The 16,696-nt window shown below is 34.0% G+C and overlaps 1 long non-coding RNA gene and 1 pseudogene across 1 annotated transcript; one reads left to right on the top strand and one right to left on the bottom strand.

Annotated features, from left to right (window-relative positions):
• Positions 1–5,856: 5,856 nt before the first annotated feature.
• On the bottom strand, positions 5,857–11,110 carry LOC107930051 (OVARIAN TUMOR DOMAIN-containing deubiquitinating enzyme 5-like; annotated as a pseudogene).
• On the top strand, positions 6,371–9,501 carry LOC121210799 (uncharacterized). Its single transcript, XR_005905982.1, has 2 exons — positions 6,371–6,525; positions 8,835–9,501. It is a non-coding gene; the product is annotated as an uncharacterized lncRNA (long non-coding RNA).
• Positions 11,111–16,696: the final 5,586 nt, after the last annotated feature.

The following is a 16,696-nucleotide window of genomic DNA, read 5'->3' as shown; positions in this document are numbered from 1 at the left end:
GTAGTACTTGATTGAACCACTAAAACAAAGCAGTAAGAGAAAGAAGAATACGAAGGCGGCTCCTGGCATCACAGCAACATGGATTTTTATTAACGTTCTTTGAATCAGTAATGCATGTTAGGAAGTTTTGTTTATGAAGATTTCCCATATCAAGGTACAAAAAAAAAACATGATTTCACTGTTGTTGATGAAAATCTAAAGTGTTATTCTGCAAATATTGATAATCGTCTTGAACTGGAAGCTGAATATCTTTTACAGTGTCACAAAAATTCCCAATGACAACAACAGCTGCATGGGGGTGATGGCATATATATTTATACATATATATGTATGTATCTTTCATGTTTGATGGATCAGTTGTTGTTTTCCTCTTTAGGTTGAACCACTTGCCTCGCTATTCCATGTTTCTTATCTTTCATGCCTCGACGTGAAAGTTGATGGTGACTCCATGGAGATCAACTGGTATCACTTTCTAGACCCATTGGATTGGTTAATTTAATTAAAATAAAGATAAGTATATGAATTTGATCCCATTTTTATCCGGTACTAATTAAAAATCAGCTCGACTATAGCTTAAAAAAATTAAAATATGAGATTTTATTTTAAAATAAAGAGTTATCACTAGTATTTTTTTATCAGGTGTAATTGGATACTTATAAAATTAATTTTAAAAAATAAAAATTAAAGATAATTTTAAGTTTATGTTAATTATGTACGATAAAATAACATTCTTGTGATGCTCAAAACCAATACATTATTAATTACGTGCTATAAAAAAAATTAAAATTAAAATATTAATATTTAGTTATAATCTCCTTGTTTATAAATAAATAAATAAATAAATTTATTAAAGGAGTTAATCGATGTGATTAGAGTCAAACTTAAAAATCATTATTTTGTACTATTCAAGTGAATTACTGAGATACGATAAAGATATTTTTTCGTTAATGATGATCAATAAAACCTCTCTCGTATTTTATGGCTAAAGGCTTTACTTTTCATCATAATTTAAAAAATATTCCTTTATTTACTTATATTAAAATGTTTCCTATTTCTGCTTCTTTTGCTTTTTTCAGATTGGGCTTCCTTGTTTACTGGGTTGCCTTGATGGGTCAGACTTATTTTTTTAATTTGTTTCTTCTATTAATCCAGCCCGGTTATTTATCAAAAGAAATTGTTTAAAAGCAATTTTTTTTTGTATTTTCAAATATGAGGAATGTCAATCCAACCCATATGCAATATTGAATAGTAAATACACATTTTAAAAACTATATCAAAATCGGCAAAATAAGGCTTATACGCGCTTTCTAGCTAACGGTCAGATCCCAATAGAATAAACCCTAATAACGGTAACTTTTTTTTACCCTATAAATACCCCTCAAATTTCATTTTTTTTATTTACATTCTTCTCTCAATTCTCTCATTTTTAATAATTTTCGAAGTTTTTATTTAAAAATATATTTTTTAAATTATTTTGTTTTTATTCTTTTAAATTGATTTCTTACTAATGGCTGCCTCCCTAATCTGCTTCAACGACAAACATATTTCCGCCACCCAATTAGTAATGGTAAGACCAGAGTTTAAATTTTGTTAATTTCAATAATTTTAAATTTAATTTTTATTATAATTATATTTTTTTGTGTGTAAATAGACGGATGATCGTGTTCTGGAGGGCTTCATCCATAATATGGGAAAGCCTGCGATTCTTAAAATTCATGGCCACTTGTAAATGACTGGATTCTTACATGCGTCTTGCATGTTCGGGGGCTACAAACTCAACTTGTAACTAATCAGCACATTGGTGGAAATATGGAGGCCTGAAACATACACTTTCCACTTTATAGCAACGAGTGTACAATCACACTCGAAGACGTAATGCTACAACTCAATCTGGCAGTGGATAGGCCAGTTATCACGGGATTTGGGATTGTTTTGGACAAACTGACCTTTTGTCAATCACCGTTGGGGAAGGTCCTGGAGAAGTTCGAAGTGGTCAAATATTAATGAACTGGTTGAAGGATAATTTCGACGAGCTCGCTGAAGACCTTAAAGACTGAATAGAGGAGGTGATACAAAAATATGCCCGAGCATACATCATGAGGTTAATCGAAGGCATTTTAATGCTTGAAAAATCTCAAAATTTAGTGCACATAAGGTGGCTATTACATCTAGTGGACTTCAATGATTGCAAGAAACTAAGTTGGGGATTTGTTGTATTATCCATGTTATACTAGGAGATGTGTTGGGCCACGCAATTGAGGTCGGCATCGATCGGTGGTTGGTTGGTTTTGTTGCAGTCGTGGGCTTGGTGGTGACTACCGATTCTATGTCTCAAGGTGACTGACCCATATATGTTTCCATTGGTGACAAGGTAAACATCATTTATTAATAAATACGTAATTTGTATAATAATTTTTATTATTATACTTTTTGACAAGCATATCACTTGTAGAGGTGGAACCATGGGCCAAGCTACGTAGGACTACCTGAGGTTCTAGAAGATATTAGGCTATTATTAAATCAACGGTCAGGAGCTAAGGTTAGTTACATATTATTTCAAACTTATATTAATTACGTAATGATTCGTAAAAAAATAAATAAATAATGGTATTTACAATTTTACTTATCAGTTTGAATGGATGTTGTAGCCAACATCGATGTCATATCCTACATTTCGCTGAAAGTGTTGGAAAATTGATAGATGTGTGACGTGAAAGTGCCGTTGATAGTATATGCGATGATGGAAATGCACGAAATAGACAGGGTGTTGAGGCAGTTCGGGTGGAGGCAACGAATTCCGTTGCCACCGTAAGACCTGAAGGAACTGCACAAGGTGGACATGTGGGGGAATGACAACATCTACTGGTTGAAAGCAATGTTATTGACGCTGGGGCCCCAATATTTCACTATACAGAGAACAAGTAGGCTTCATATGCTCTGAGTTTCTACAATACCCGCATAATTTCTATTGATCATGCCTCTCCCAAATATCTATATTATTCTTTATCTGGGAGAAATTCAATTGACCTTTTTTATGTGACGTAGGTTTTTATTTGGCACCAGCTCGAATGGCACACTGGACACAGGCAGCCATATATTCTCATTTGGGACGGGTGGGAATTTAGGACTCCACACACTTTGAATGTGTTGTAGTCGATAGACGTCGTTGATGTAAGGTACGTACTCAATTTATATGTTCCCACATGTGACAATTGCATATGTGCATAGAAACCGAAGTGCTTGGAAGCTCCCACAATCGCAGGTCTCTTCCGTTAGGTTTACATGATAGGATGCATCTGACATTTCCTGGTCAAGCCTAACATGCTTGGTAACTCAAAAATCAAGGTTATGATGTGAGTGACACACTACATACATCATGTTCGTTCTCACTGTACTGCATCGAATCTCTTTTATCACGTCTTAGTAGAATGTACAGCTGTTCGCTATTTGTCCAGCATACACCGACTCCCTTTTAGGGAACAAGACAGCTAATCGAAAGTATGTCTCTTTGAAAAGCGATGTTACCAGTAAATGATGCATCTTCTTTAGTAACGAATTGATGTAATTCGCCAAGTTTGGTGTCATGTACCCATATCGTAGACCCCCGTCGTATGACTACGTCTACTGTTCGAACGGTATATTCAAAACATACGTCGCACCGTAGGCATTAATGGTGCTTCTGTTGTCCGTAGGCATTAATGGTGTTTCTGTTGTTCAACTTTTGATGGAAAACATATTGGACAAGCTTGTAACCTGTCGATAAATAGATATTATTTAGTGCAATGAAATAACCACGTAATTGAAAATTCGATTTGCAATGAATACATATTTGGAACTACAAACCATGTTGGTGACTAGATCTCCTCAGTCATCGAAGGATTTTTTTCTATAGTAGTTGGATCTCACATGTATGCAATACCAATGATGAGTGCGATTAAAAAGGGATCTATAACGATCAATCGCCGAAAGTATTTTGGTTCCCCTGTCCAATATGACACATATGTTGGGCTACAGGCAAACGACGCGGTGCGACCGGCTCATGAAAGAATTTCAGTCATCTGCCGTTTCTCTAGGAGTTATTGCAAATGCTATAGGCAGAATCTTCCAATTACCATTTTGAGCAACGGCAAGCAATAGACGCTCTTGATGCCTTCTGTACAGCTAGGTGCCATCAATTTGGACCATAGGTTTACAGTGCTGAAATGCCTTTCTACATTGCTCGAAGGTCTAAAAGAACCGGTGATATACTCTTTTCCTAGAGACTATCTGATTACCTCAGTACCCTGGACGCGTTTCAAGATCAGTTACGGAACCTGGTATGTATCAATCAAATACCTGACAGCATTTCTATAAATAGTTATATGAACCCTCCCACCCGTAATGCAACTTTTCCATAGTCTTCTATTTTGCAACCCATACTTTGTAGTACGTTGGAGTGTATTGGCACTGGCTATGTATGTTTGCAATTAGCACCGATATTTCAATCCAGGGATAGGCCTTCACCATCGGCAGAACAATGCCAACAATCATGTCTGACTCTAACCTCGGATGGTCCTGATTTGTACCCGTAGTAACACATGTATGGGGATCGATATATTTCTTTATCGTCCATGGCCTGATTTTCTTCCGGTAAGACGCCATGATTTTCTACTTACACCTTCTGTCCTTTGTTGCGTACTTTCCTTCGAATTTATCGGAGCGAGATTTCGTAACGTAGTAGTTCACAGCGTTGTTGATGTTGTACCGCTTCATTGCAACAAGAAAAACATATTTATTGGGGTATTCCATTCCAACTTCTAGTACTCGTACATCACGAACTGTGCTTGCATGTCCAAGTGTTCTGTGCAGAAGTCGAGAAAACTCTAATCTCTAAATCATTAAGATATTGAATTTTATTATCAATTTGTTTCTTTATTCTTCATTTTTTTTTGTCATTCCTAAGGTTGGCATATTATTTTCAAATATATATTTTTCACTAATAAAAGTTTATGTATTACAAAATTAGTGGTGAAGCCACTGGCAGGACCCTGATCCGGGAAAATTTTCATTTAGATAATTTTATAATTTATAAAATTTTAAATCAGTAATGACAAAAATTATACTTTGACCCAAAAAAATCATAAAATTTTATTTAATCCTTTAAAAATTATAAAGATATAGATTATTAAAATAATAAAAATATATTTTTACTATCGTATAAATTTCGGCCTCCCAAAAAGCTTAAATGGCACAGAATAATAAACCAAAAAAAAATTATGAGCCAACAAAACCCAAAGCTCAAAAATTAAGAACAGCCTAAAATCACAAACAGAAGAGACTACCTAACCAGTAAGGGCTTAAAGCCACCGTAAACCATCATCGGAATGTTAGCATTTAATAAGGGAGGCCATTCTGCGATAAAACCCAAAAAGTAGGTACTAGAACCACCATGAATCAAAAGGAAAAACAACATAGGTTAGAATCACCATTGAATATAGCTCCCATCCCCAAATTTACAAATCTAGTGCGTAGACATCCCAGCTCCATCACATCTCGTCTAGCGATTCCGAGTATGGCAGGAGGGAACATCAGGGAGGGGGAGAACGGTAGCCATACCACTCATTGTTTGCTCATTACATACAAGGGTTACCTTATTTTCCACCATAGTACATGCTTTTAAATGGATAAGCATATGGCCTAATTTTCCAATCATAGCATTAGCAGCTTTTTTTTATTAGAACTTAGGCGACGGTCCTTCCTTCTGTTAAGTCTTATATTCAACCTCCAGTGTTATATGCTGGGACCGTCCTAGTAAGTTTTCTACTACTTCATTGACGAACTTGGTGCAAAAATAATACAGATAATAAATCAACTAGCTTCAATCAAAATCAAGTTTCAAATTTTGGTAAAAAGAAGATGTTCCTTGTTCCTTGAACATCAGACTTGTATGTTCAAATGTGGGAAAACAGAATTATAATGCTCTCCACGCCCAAATGCATGCTTATGGTATGACAACCGGATAGTCCCAGCTGACGAACTGGACCCTCCATCGGATTTGTACTCTTTCCCCATCTCCACATCAGGAAAAGATCTAGAATATATCATGATATGTGTTATGACCCAATTTAGCCCGGGGCCCATAAACTAGAAACTGAAATAAAATAGTCCATTTTTTTTACAAATAGCCCAAATACCAAAAACAGACCTAGACCCAAATTAAAACTTACGGCCCAATTGGCCCATAAACTTCAAATAGTTTCAGCAGGTTTTGAAACCCTAGCAGGCCCTTTCACCGAGCCTCTAAGCACCGCACGTCTCGCGCCTCTCCGCATCGTGCGCTGCTCCATCGTGCCTCCACGTCAACACACCCGCACCACCGCAATATCTGGCGAGAAAATAACAACAAAATAAAGATTATTGTAATTATATTCGGCTATAAAAGGTTGAAGATTGGAAGGTAAAATGAGGAATCTTTATGTTTTTTTTTCACGAATACACGAAGCAAAAGATACACATCAAGCACAAAAAAATCAAATAAGTTTGAAGGTAGTTCACTCTTTTTTTTTTCCTTTTTCTTCTATTTCGTTTGAATCAATCTTACAAATAGGCAAAAGAGGAGGGTGTTTACCTATCATTTGGCGTCGATCTGATCGGTGTATGCTCCTCCGACCCAAAGGCAGACGGATCCCTAGGGACCGTTTGAAGCCATGGCGGAGATGGAAGCATATTTTGGCACCGTCGAGGTCCACCTGGGAGGATTTTAAAAGGCGATTTATGGTTTTGTTTTAAAAATGGCCGAATGTTCTGGTATCTAAGGAGAAATGGGAGAGTTTTAAAGCTTTAAAAGTTTTTTTTTAACTAAGGGTTGAAATGATTTTAAAGCAAAAAAAAATTGCTTTAAATAATAAAGAGAAAACGGGCACCGTTTTGTGCCTGGGGTTTAAGCGTCTAAACGACGCTGTTATGTGCAATCGGACCCTCCCTCCTGCGCTGTTATGTGATTAGGTCTTTTACCTTTTCTAATTTCGCCCAGAAATTTTGTATAAGCTTCATTTTGATCCGTGTTTAAACGTTGCTTTCAAGAATCTGGGGTGATTTCGTTTTCAATCCCCACATATTTGCGCTCATTGCGCTTTAGCCCTTAGTTCTGTTTTAATGTTCTATTTTATCCCTTTAGTTTAATTCTATTTCAATTAAGTTTGTTTTTCCATTTCAATAGTTAATTCTTTTATTTTTTTTAATTTACTTAATATTCATTTCTTTTAAAAATTATTTACATATACGTTGTGAATTACTTTAGTCATTTTTTTACCTCATTTCAATTTGGTGTTTTATTCGTATTTGTTTTTTTATTTATTTAAATTATATAGTCATTATTTAAAAAACTCTTTTCATATAACGTAGTTTTAAAATTATGTATGATACTAAATTTGATTTTCTTTATATATTATTATATACACATGGTTTATATTAAAATTAATTTTGTCTATGTATATTATCAATTTCATGTTGTTTCATATTTATATTTTCTTAAAAATTTACTTATGTACAATTTATTTCTTTTAAAGATTCTATTTTACTAAATCTTTAATTTTTTTTAAAACTCTATTATTTATTATTATTTTTATATATTATTTTCATTAAGTTTTTACTTTATGTACACTATATGTTGTTAATAAACAAATTTTATTATTGATTTTATATTATATAGATTGTAATTCATATTCTTTAGTATATTTTTATATGATTGTATATATAATTCATTTATACTTTTTAGTATATATATTATTTGTTTTAAAATTTGGCCTGGGCATACATTACAATTTTTATGTACATAATTGATATTACATTTTTTTACTTATTTTAGTTTTAAATTGTTTTGTATAGAATTAATGTTACATTTCAGCTTATAATATTTATTTTGAAAGTCACTTATATGATAACCTTTATATTTATGCATCAATGTTTATGTATTGTTTTGTTTGTTTGTCTATTGTTTGTTTTTGTGTGTTTTATTTTACATATTTGCACCTTTGTATTATTGTTGATAAATGGTGAAATATATTCCCCATGTATATGTTCCATATTAGGTACATTGCTTTTGTATTTCCGTGTATTGATACACGATTGAGATTGTCAACTCATTCACCTTGAATTGTTCATTTCATTTTTATTTCAAATAAATTGAATAAAATGTACGCCACTACTTTTATAATCACCCTCATTTAAAAAACTTCTTAAAATAAGGAAATATTTCGTGTTTGAAAATTCAAGAAATCGTGCTCTAACGTGCTGGGTTTCGACTTTTTCGTTTGACCAAACGGCCAAATATACCTTTTGAGTTTTCAACGCATGAGTTTCGAAAATCAAAAGATGATCTTGATTCCAAGGGTTCAAAAATTGTATACTAACATGCTGAATATGATATTTTTTATTTCCCTGAGACAAGAGAATCTTAACATCCAATTTAAGTTATTCAAATGCTTTTAAAAGAAATTATATTTTAAAATCTCTTTAAATTTTCGACATTAGAACATAAATTAACCAATTGGGTACCAATTTTGAGCGTTGCGAGGGTGCTAATCCTTCCTCGCACATAACCAACTCCCGAACCTGTTTTCTTGATTTTCATAGGCCAAAATAAGTATTTTAATCAAAATATTTATTAGGTGATCCGATCACACCCAAAGGATTGGTGGCGACTCCATTTTCGTTTTTAAAAGTCGATCTCCGTTTTTCAAAAAAATGGTTTCGACAATATGTTTTCTCAAAGAGTGGGTTAAAGCTCCAAGCTCTAACTGTCCTCCCCATGCAGCAGTTGACTCCACTTCTTTAGTTCTCGAATCTCTGTGCAGGTGAGTCATCCAAATCTCCATCAATGGCATTTTCAGATAGGAAAAACAGGAGGAAATCGGACGTGTTTCCTCATATAAGCAGCCGCCATTTCCCATAGCTCTTGATATGCATAAGGAGAAGAGTCTCCTGACTGAAGGGACAGCTGATCTTCAACAGCTCGGTAGGGGCAGTGTCCGTCTGACTTTATTTCCTTGATTGTGAATCCTAAAGGTTTGAGTTTTCTCTCAAATTTCTCATCTTCAATCATTCTATCGCTCATGATGCTGCTCTGCTCTTCTTGTATTCGTTGTTCTCTTGCCGCTTCTTGCTGAGCTCTTTTCTCTCATCTCTTTGCACCTTTGCTGGTCTTTGGGTGACCCTACTGAGGGGCAACAGACAACCCAGCGATGGCCTTGACCAAGTTGTCCGTATTGCTTTTATCATTTCCATTATAACTGAAGCCTAGTGAAGCAAGCTCTTCAGCATGCTTTTCCTTTAGATTAGCAGATAGCTGAGAGATCTCTTCTTCCACCTGCTTCTTTTTAGCCTTCTGTTCAGCCTTGCTACCCTTCGCTGCTGCCTTTTTCAGTTCAATTTCCTTGTTCTGCAGTTGCGATATCTCTTTCCTGCAGAAGAGGGTGAATAAAACAAGTATTATAGAGAAAGAAAAAGATCATATTTTATTTGAAAAACTAATTCCAACTAAACATGGAATGGGCAAAATCCTAGCAAGAAAACTGCAGTTTTTTGTCCAAAATACATTTGCCAAATCAGGGGATAGTAATATTTATGCACGTATCGGCCTTATTTCATAATAACAACTAAATATACTTTATTATTAAACCATACATTGTGCCAGGATATAAGCCTAAATCTTTTTTTGGCAAAACGATACAAGCCACATTAATTAACTAGATTAAAATATAAAAGAAAAGCATGAAACACCCACATTAATCAACTTCATAAAAGCTTCGATAGGACTATAGGAATAATTGAAACATAAATTAATGGTGATCGAATTTACCTGTGCCTCGAAAGTATTTTATCACGAGTTTCATGCTTTAGGGATGTAGAGGGCAGCTTTTCTTCACATGGTTTGCCATCTATGTCTTGAACATCTGCCATTTTGAGCACACCTAAAATCCTGGTAGACAATAACACAGAGGAAATGGTAACCTTGAACTTCAAAATACAAGAACCAATACGAACATCCAGATCACTTTGAACTAATAGTGACATGTAAAGAACATGCTAAAATCAAACAACTGGTTATGTTTGTCTAAGCCACAGGTATGCAGCAAAACAGATTAAATAGTCTTTTATTTACAAAACGAAATTGATTATCTATCTATCTATGAAGACAACCGACATTTTTGCAAACATGAACTTATAGATGCCTTAACATATAACATCTACTTTGATAAACCAAGTTCAAAAAAATGATTAGATACTCAACTTCTTTCCAGGACTCTAAATCCATGCATTTTTCCTAAGATTCTTATAATTGTTTCTATTGATGAAGTTTCACATTTGAGTAAAGAGACAAATTAAACAGAACCCTAAATTCAATTCTCATCTAAAAAGAAAGGATAGCAATTTATTGGTTCAAACATGCACTAAACTGAAATTAAACAGCAACTGGCAATGGAAATCTCTTTTTTTTTTCTTTTTTCTTGTTACTTTATAATCAAACAGTAAATTAACGCAAACTCAAATCCCAATCTCATGTAAATCCTACCAATCATCGGTAATAAAAAAATAAAAATAAAAACCTCAAACTAGAAAACTATATTCAGAATTGGCCAATCGTGTCTAGGAATCGGAGCTTAGTTCTAAAAAAACAAGGCAAAGCATATAAAACATACAATTAGGATTCCCTTTGATAATTTCTCTTGTTTTCTTCAATTTTCTAGAATACGCAAACTAATAAACGAAGTGCAGCGAACAAGCTAACCTTAGCAGAGAAGAATCCAGCAGAGTTAGCGTAACGAAGAAACCTTTTGATGAAACTGGAAATCTGAAAGAGAAAATTGACAGAGAAAACAGAGAAAGAGAGGAGAAGAATCGATCGAGAGAAATAGGAAGTTTACTGAAATTGTGCTTAACAAATTGGATATCAGTTTCTGGTTACAATAGTGTGTCTTTAAGAGAAAGAAAATAACCTTTGGGGAGTTAGTTAGCCCTTCACGGCGCAAGGCTTTTTTTATAAAAGTAATCTTAAAAAATAAATTAATTATTAAAATAATTTATTTTTTTAATTATATATAAAAATAACTTATTTTCTATACTAAAAAGTGGTGAAACTATAGTGCTATCTGTATAAAATACTAAAGAAATACTAAAAAATTTGAAAAAACGGGAGATTTAAAAAAAAAATTTCTATTTTTGGGTGGAGCCATTCTAAATAACGCCATCACTTTTCTGATTTGTCAGGTTATTATATTTTTTTACTTTTTTTACTTTTTTAACTTTTTATTTTTTTTATATTTTGTCTCTTTCTTAGATTTTTTTCTTTTTTAAGTTTTATATTATTTTTTTAATTTATTTTACTTATTTAATTTATATTATTAATTTTAAAAATTTGTAATATATATTTAAAATGTTTTATAATATTTTTTTAATTTTTAATTATTATTTTTAAAAATATTTTTTCACTTTATATATATATATTTGTGAAATTAATTATCTATAAATTTTGAAAATGTATTTTTCAAATTAATTTTTTAAAATTTAAAAAAAATTATTATTTTTTCCTTTTTTTAGTTTTTTGAAGTCTAATTTTTTTTCTTATTTTATTTTGTTTATCTATTTTTTTATTATACATTTCAAATTAAATTTTAGATTAGCTTTTCATAGATTTTGTCTTTTTCTTTATTTTTTTTTCTTTTTTAAAGTTTTATATTATTTTCTTATTGTATTTTGTTTATTAGTTTTATAATATTTGAAATGTATGTTTAATATATTATTAATTTTACATAGAATTTTTAAATTAAGATTTTATAATTTTTTTGTTATTTTATTTTAGTTTATTTAATTTATTTATTTCTTATTATTAATTTTTAAAAGTTTGTAATGTATATTTGAAATGTTCTATAATATATATTTGTTAAAATTTTAAATATCAGTTTTAGATTTTTTTTAAATTTTAAATGTATATTTCTCAAATTAATTTTTGAAAATTATAAATATTATTTTTTAAATATTAACCATATTTTTAATAACATAAATATTAAAATAATTTAAAGATATGATCTTTCAAATTTATTATTTGTTTTTATTTTTTAATAATATAAAACATTTAAACATTTAAATTTTTAAATAAAATTTGTATAAAAAATTTAAAAAATGTTAAATATTTTTAAAAATAAATAAAAATTATAAATTTCAAAATTCTATGTAAAATTTAAAAAATATTTAAAATCATTTAAAATATTAAAAAATATTTTAAATCATTTTAAATGTTTTATAATATTAAAAATATATTTAATATTTAAAAAATAATTTGAAAATATATTTTTAATATTTATAAAAAAATATATTATAAAACATTTTTAAAAAATACATTTCAAGTTTTTCGAAATAAATAAAATAAATAAGGACTTAAAAAAGAAAAAAGAAAGTCAAAATTAAAAAAAAAAAGGCTGAAACAAATAAGTTGGCTGTCAGACTTGAAAACTGGTGGCGCCAAATTATTTGGCTCCACCAGGAAATGGAAAAATTGCTACGGGGCTCCCTATACTCTGAAAAATCACAGTATTTTGGTGAAGCCATTCTTTATGACTCCACCTATTGGTTCACTTCTATATATAGAGTGGTGTAGTTGTTGTGTTAAGTGGAAAAGTTCAAAAAATTTGTTAAAAATGAATAATGAGGTGTTTTTGGTGTATGTTGTTTTTTATGGTGAAATTGTAGAAGGTGATATTGGCTGTGTATTTCAAGGCCGGCAAAGAGTAGGTTTGCGATTCAAAAAAAATGTGAAGCTAGCAGAAATGAAAAGGAAGATCAGTGCGAAAATAGCTATCCGTTGTGGAAAGGCGATGTCCAAATTATTTTACAAGTTTTCAATCTCTACAGATCCATTCAAATTTTGTGCGATGCAACTGTTAGATGATGATGACTTGGGCACTATGATGGAAATATGGTGGTCCACTGGGAGTGTGAACCCACAACCAGTTGAATTATTTGCTGAGTTAGCAGACTTAGAGCCTGTTGAGAATGTTAGCCCAATAAGTCAACATTGCGAATTTGATTTTGATCTTAATGTTGGATGGACAGGCCAATTAGAATGCGGTGGAACGTCGAAGATACCCAAAATTCCTAATTATGGTGGGAGTTCGTACAACAACCCAACCCTCGGTCCCCGTCTACAAATACATCCGGAGGTGATAATAAGCACTGAGACAAATGTTAGAGAAATGACCAATAATGGTGAAGATTCTGATCAAGACGTTGAAGATTTTAGTGACCCCGATGTTGATGAGGTTTCGGACAATATCGATGATGAAGGCCCGGAGGAGGTTGAAGATGTTCACGGCCCTTTATTCTGTAACCCGAGTCATGGTATTATTTTATTAAATGAACCTGGGGGCAACATGTTGAACGTAGATCCAGATGCAGCGCATGCATCCGAGTTCCCTGAGTACGCTGATATAGTACCTGCTCATAGATTGGTGTCAAATTCACAGTTCGACAAGTTGTTCGTTGGGCAACAGTTCGAAAACAAGGCGGATTGTGTGTTTGCCATCAAACAATATAGCATGAAGTTGTTGATTGATTACAAGGTTGCCAAATCTACACCGACATTATACGTTGGGGAATGTTGGAGAGCCGACGATGGGTGTGGTTGGCGAGTTCGTGCTGTATTTATACAGAGGACTCAACAGTGGCAAATACGAAAATTAGAAGGGCTTCATACATGTACTGTCGCACGCATGTCTCAAGACCACCGAAATTTGGATGCCAAAAGTATTTGCAACTGTATCATGCCACTGGTGAAAGATAGCCTAATCATTCCTGTGTCGACATTGATTACAGACATGCAAGCTCGATTTCAGTACAGAGTGTCATACAGGAAAGCGTGGTGGGCGAAACAAATGGCCATTTCCATAATGAGTATAATAACAAAGACTGGCGCAAATGAATTGTCAACATGGGTAAAAATATCGTATTTGTAATTATTTATAGTCCATTTCCTAATTTTAACACATTTTTTCGGAATATATACATAGGGTACGAGCTGAAACCGCACCGATTTAGACATAAGTTGGCGAGGTTAGAGACTGATATGGTGGGCTGCAAACCTTCTCTTACACAGTGGTTGAGTAGCATGGAGTCGTGGCAATGGGCTCAATATTTTGACGAGGGGTACCGTTGTGGCCATATGACAACTAACCTTGTTGAGGCCGTTAACTCCGTCTTAAGGCGTACGCGTCACTTACCAATTTCAGCTGTTTTTTCAGCCACATTTTACAGGTTAGCAACCTTAATGCCAAAAATGGGGTTGAAACAACCAAAACAGTTAGAGGCAGGACACGTGTACGTTAAAAAAATCAGAGATGCCATGAAAGATAACACTCAAAGGGCTAGGTTGATGAATGTAGAACTATATTCTCGAAATTTGGAAACTTTTCGAGTGACAGAGTATATCAGTCGTCAGTCAGGGATCCCGCCACAGTCCTATAGAGTTGATCTCTGAAACAGATAGTGTGAGTGCGGGATGTTCCAAGCACTACGGTACCCGTGTGCGCATGTGGTTGCAGCTTGTGCTACCTATAGTTTGAATGTCGAACAATATATCGATGATGTATACACACTTGAACGTACGTTGCGTATTTAGGGTAACGAGTTCCCTGTATTAAGGGATATATCGACATGGGAAGTGCAATCGCCTGCATTCGAGATGTTGCCTGATCGGTCACTACGTAGGAGAGTCAAAGGTAGACCGACAATAACGAGGATTTGAAACGACATGGATGTAAGAGAACAAGTCAATCCAAAGCGTTGCACTATATGTAGAACAATTGGCCACAATCGGAGCAAATGTCCCCATGGAAACGTCTACACTGACCAATCTTCATGGTCTGAAAGAAATTAAATGTTGTAACTGAGGTCTGTCTATATTATGATCTTTTAGAAATAAAGTTTGTATTATTTAGTGTTAAAATTATATTTAAAATTAATAGTTGCAACTTTTAATACTTTAAAAAATTTTATAATAAATTAAACAAAAAAACACTAATATATAAGTTGTGAAACCTTAAACCAATACAACAAACATCACATAATACTTGAAATTTATATAACTTAAAATTGGAAAGAACCAAGAGTGGTATCATCGTTCGGGGTATAACGGTTTACGGGCCTTCGTTGACGGGGTGGACGTTGAGGTGTATTGTACACATCTGAAGGATTGGCAACTGGGTCGATCGTGGCCTGAGGCGGGGTGGAGTACATGCTATTACCAAACATATCAACTGATGTCGGTGGTTGCTCTAGGTCAAATGGACTCGAACCGCCTATATCCGGGTGATATGAACTTGAACCACCCATGTCCGGGTGATATAAACTCGAACCACCCATGTCCGGGTGATATGAACTCGAACCACCCATGTCCGGGTGATATGAACTCGAACCACCTATGTCCGGGTTATATGAACTGCTCTGGGACTCATCACAAAAAGTGTTAACCCATTGCTCCGATGTGTTTAAAACTTGGTCCTCCGAGTCGAGCTCCGCTATATGTTGATCCTCTACCTCCATCGTAGGTTGATTTCCACGTCTGTAGCCATAACCTGGTACTATCATAAGTTGTCCACCATATAAATAAACTCGCCATCGATTCATGTACCACTGCATATATTCAGTCGAGGGACTGAAGTCAAACATGCAGGAGTGCATCTCAGGCCGCCTGTCGTACCGGGTATTCCATAGTGCTACATAACATTGATGTTCCACGCTCCAATCTAATGTATGTCTCTCCTGCATGGTCTTACCGTGGACATCAGCAAACTGTTGTGGCTCGACCGGCACAAATTGGTTACACCCAATTTGTCGCATAACTCGATCACTATTGTACCACTCAACGGTTGAGAAGTTGAGCACCGGCATGTTAATGCACCACATACGAGTTTCAGCGTGAACCCTCTGAGGAATAAGGGTTGCAATGTTTACTTCAGAATATGGCATCCACAAAAACTGCACAATATAACATAATGAGTCAATTCACATCACATACTGTAAGTGGATAAGTTAAATAAACGTTACTTAAACTATATTAATATATATTACTTTCTCTCCGGCGTACGCCTCTATCATTTGACGGTAAATGATTAATGTCTGGCTCGCACCAATTCCTGGAGACGTCGTCCATCTGAAATCGAAACAAACACGTTGGCAGTTAAACTTTGAAAAATATTATCCACACTTATGAGTCGTTAAATGTTAAGTATAATTTTGTTTCTACCTATTTATAAGTGGCCACAAATATGGTTGGTGCCTAATAGCCGCTAGAAACGGCATCCTATATAGAGCCCAAGACTGCAGTAGACCCAGACAACCAGCCATATTACTAACCCCATGTTTTGTTTCATGACAGAGCTCATAGTATAATGCAGCCAACATTGCAGATCCCAAGCTGTAACTACCGGCACGAGAAAAATCCTCCAATAGAGGCAAGTACTTTAAGTGGACTCTATTAGACGTGTTGTTCGGCAGAAGTATCCCCCCAATCAGCTGCATAATATAGGCTCGAGCAGTATACATCACCTCCTGCTCAGTGGCAGTGCTCGATAACTGCTTAAAATTTGCTCTCAACCATGCTAATGTCAGGCATGTGAAATTCTGTTCCCCATCACGAGGGGACCGTTCAAGCAGTCTGTGGCAT

This window comes from Gossypium hirsutum, chromosome A12 (assembly GCF_007990345.1).
Source record: "Gossypium hirsutum isolate 1008001.06 chromosome A12, Gossypium_hirsutum_v2.1, whole genome shotgun sequence".
NCBI classification, from domain to species: Eukaryota; Viridiplantae; Streptophyta; class Magnoliopsida; order Malvales; family Malvaceae; genus Gossypium; species Gossypium hirsutum.
This window is presented reverse-complemented; position numbering and strand designations above follow the sequence as displayed.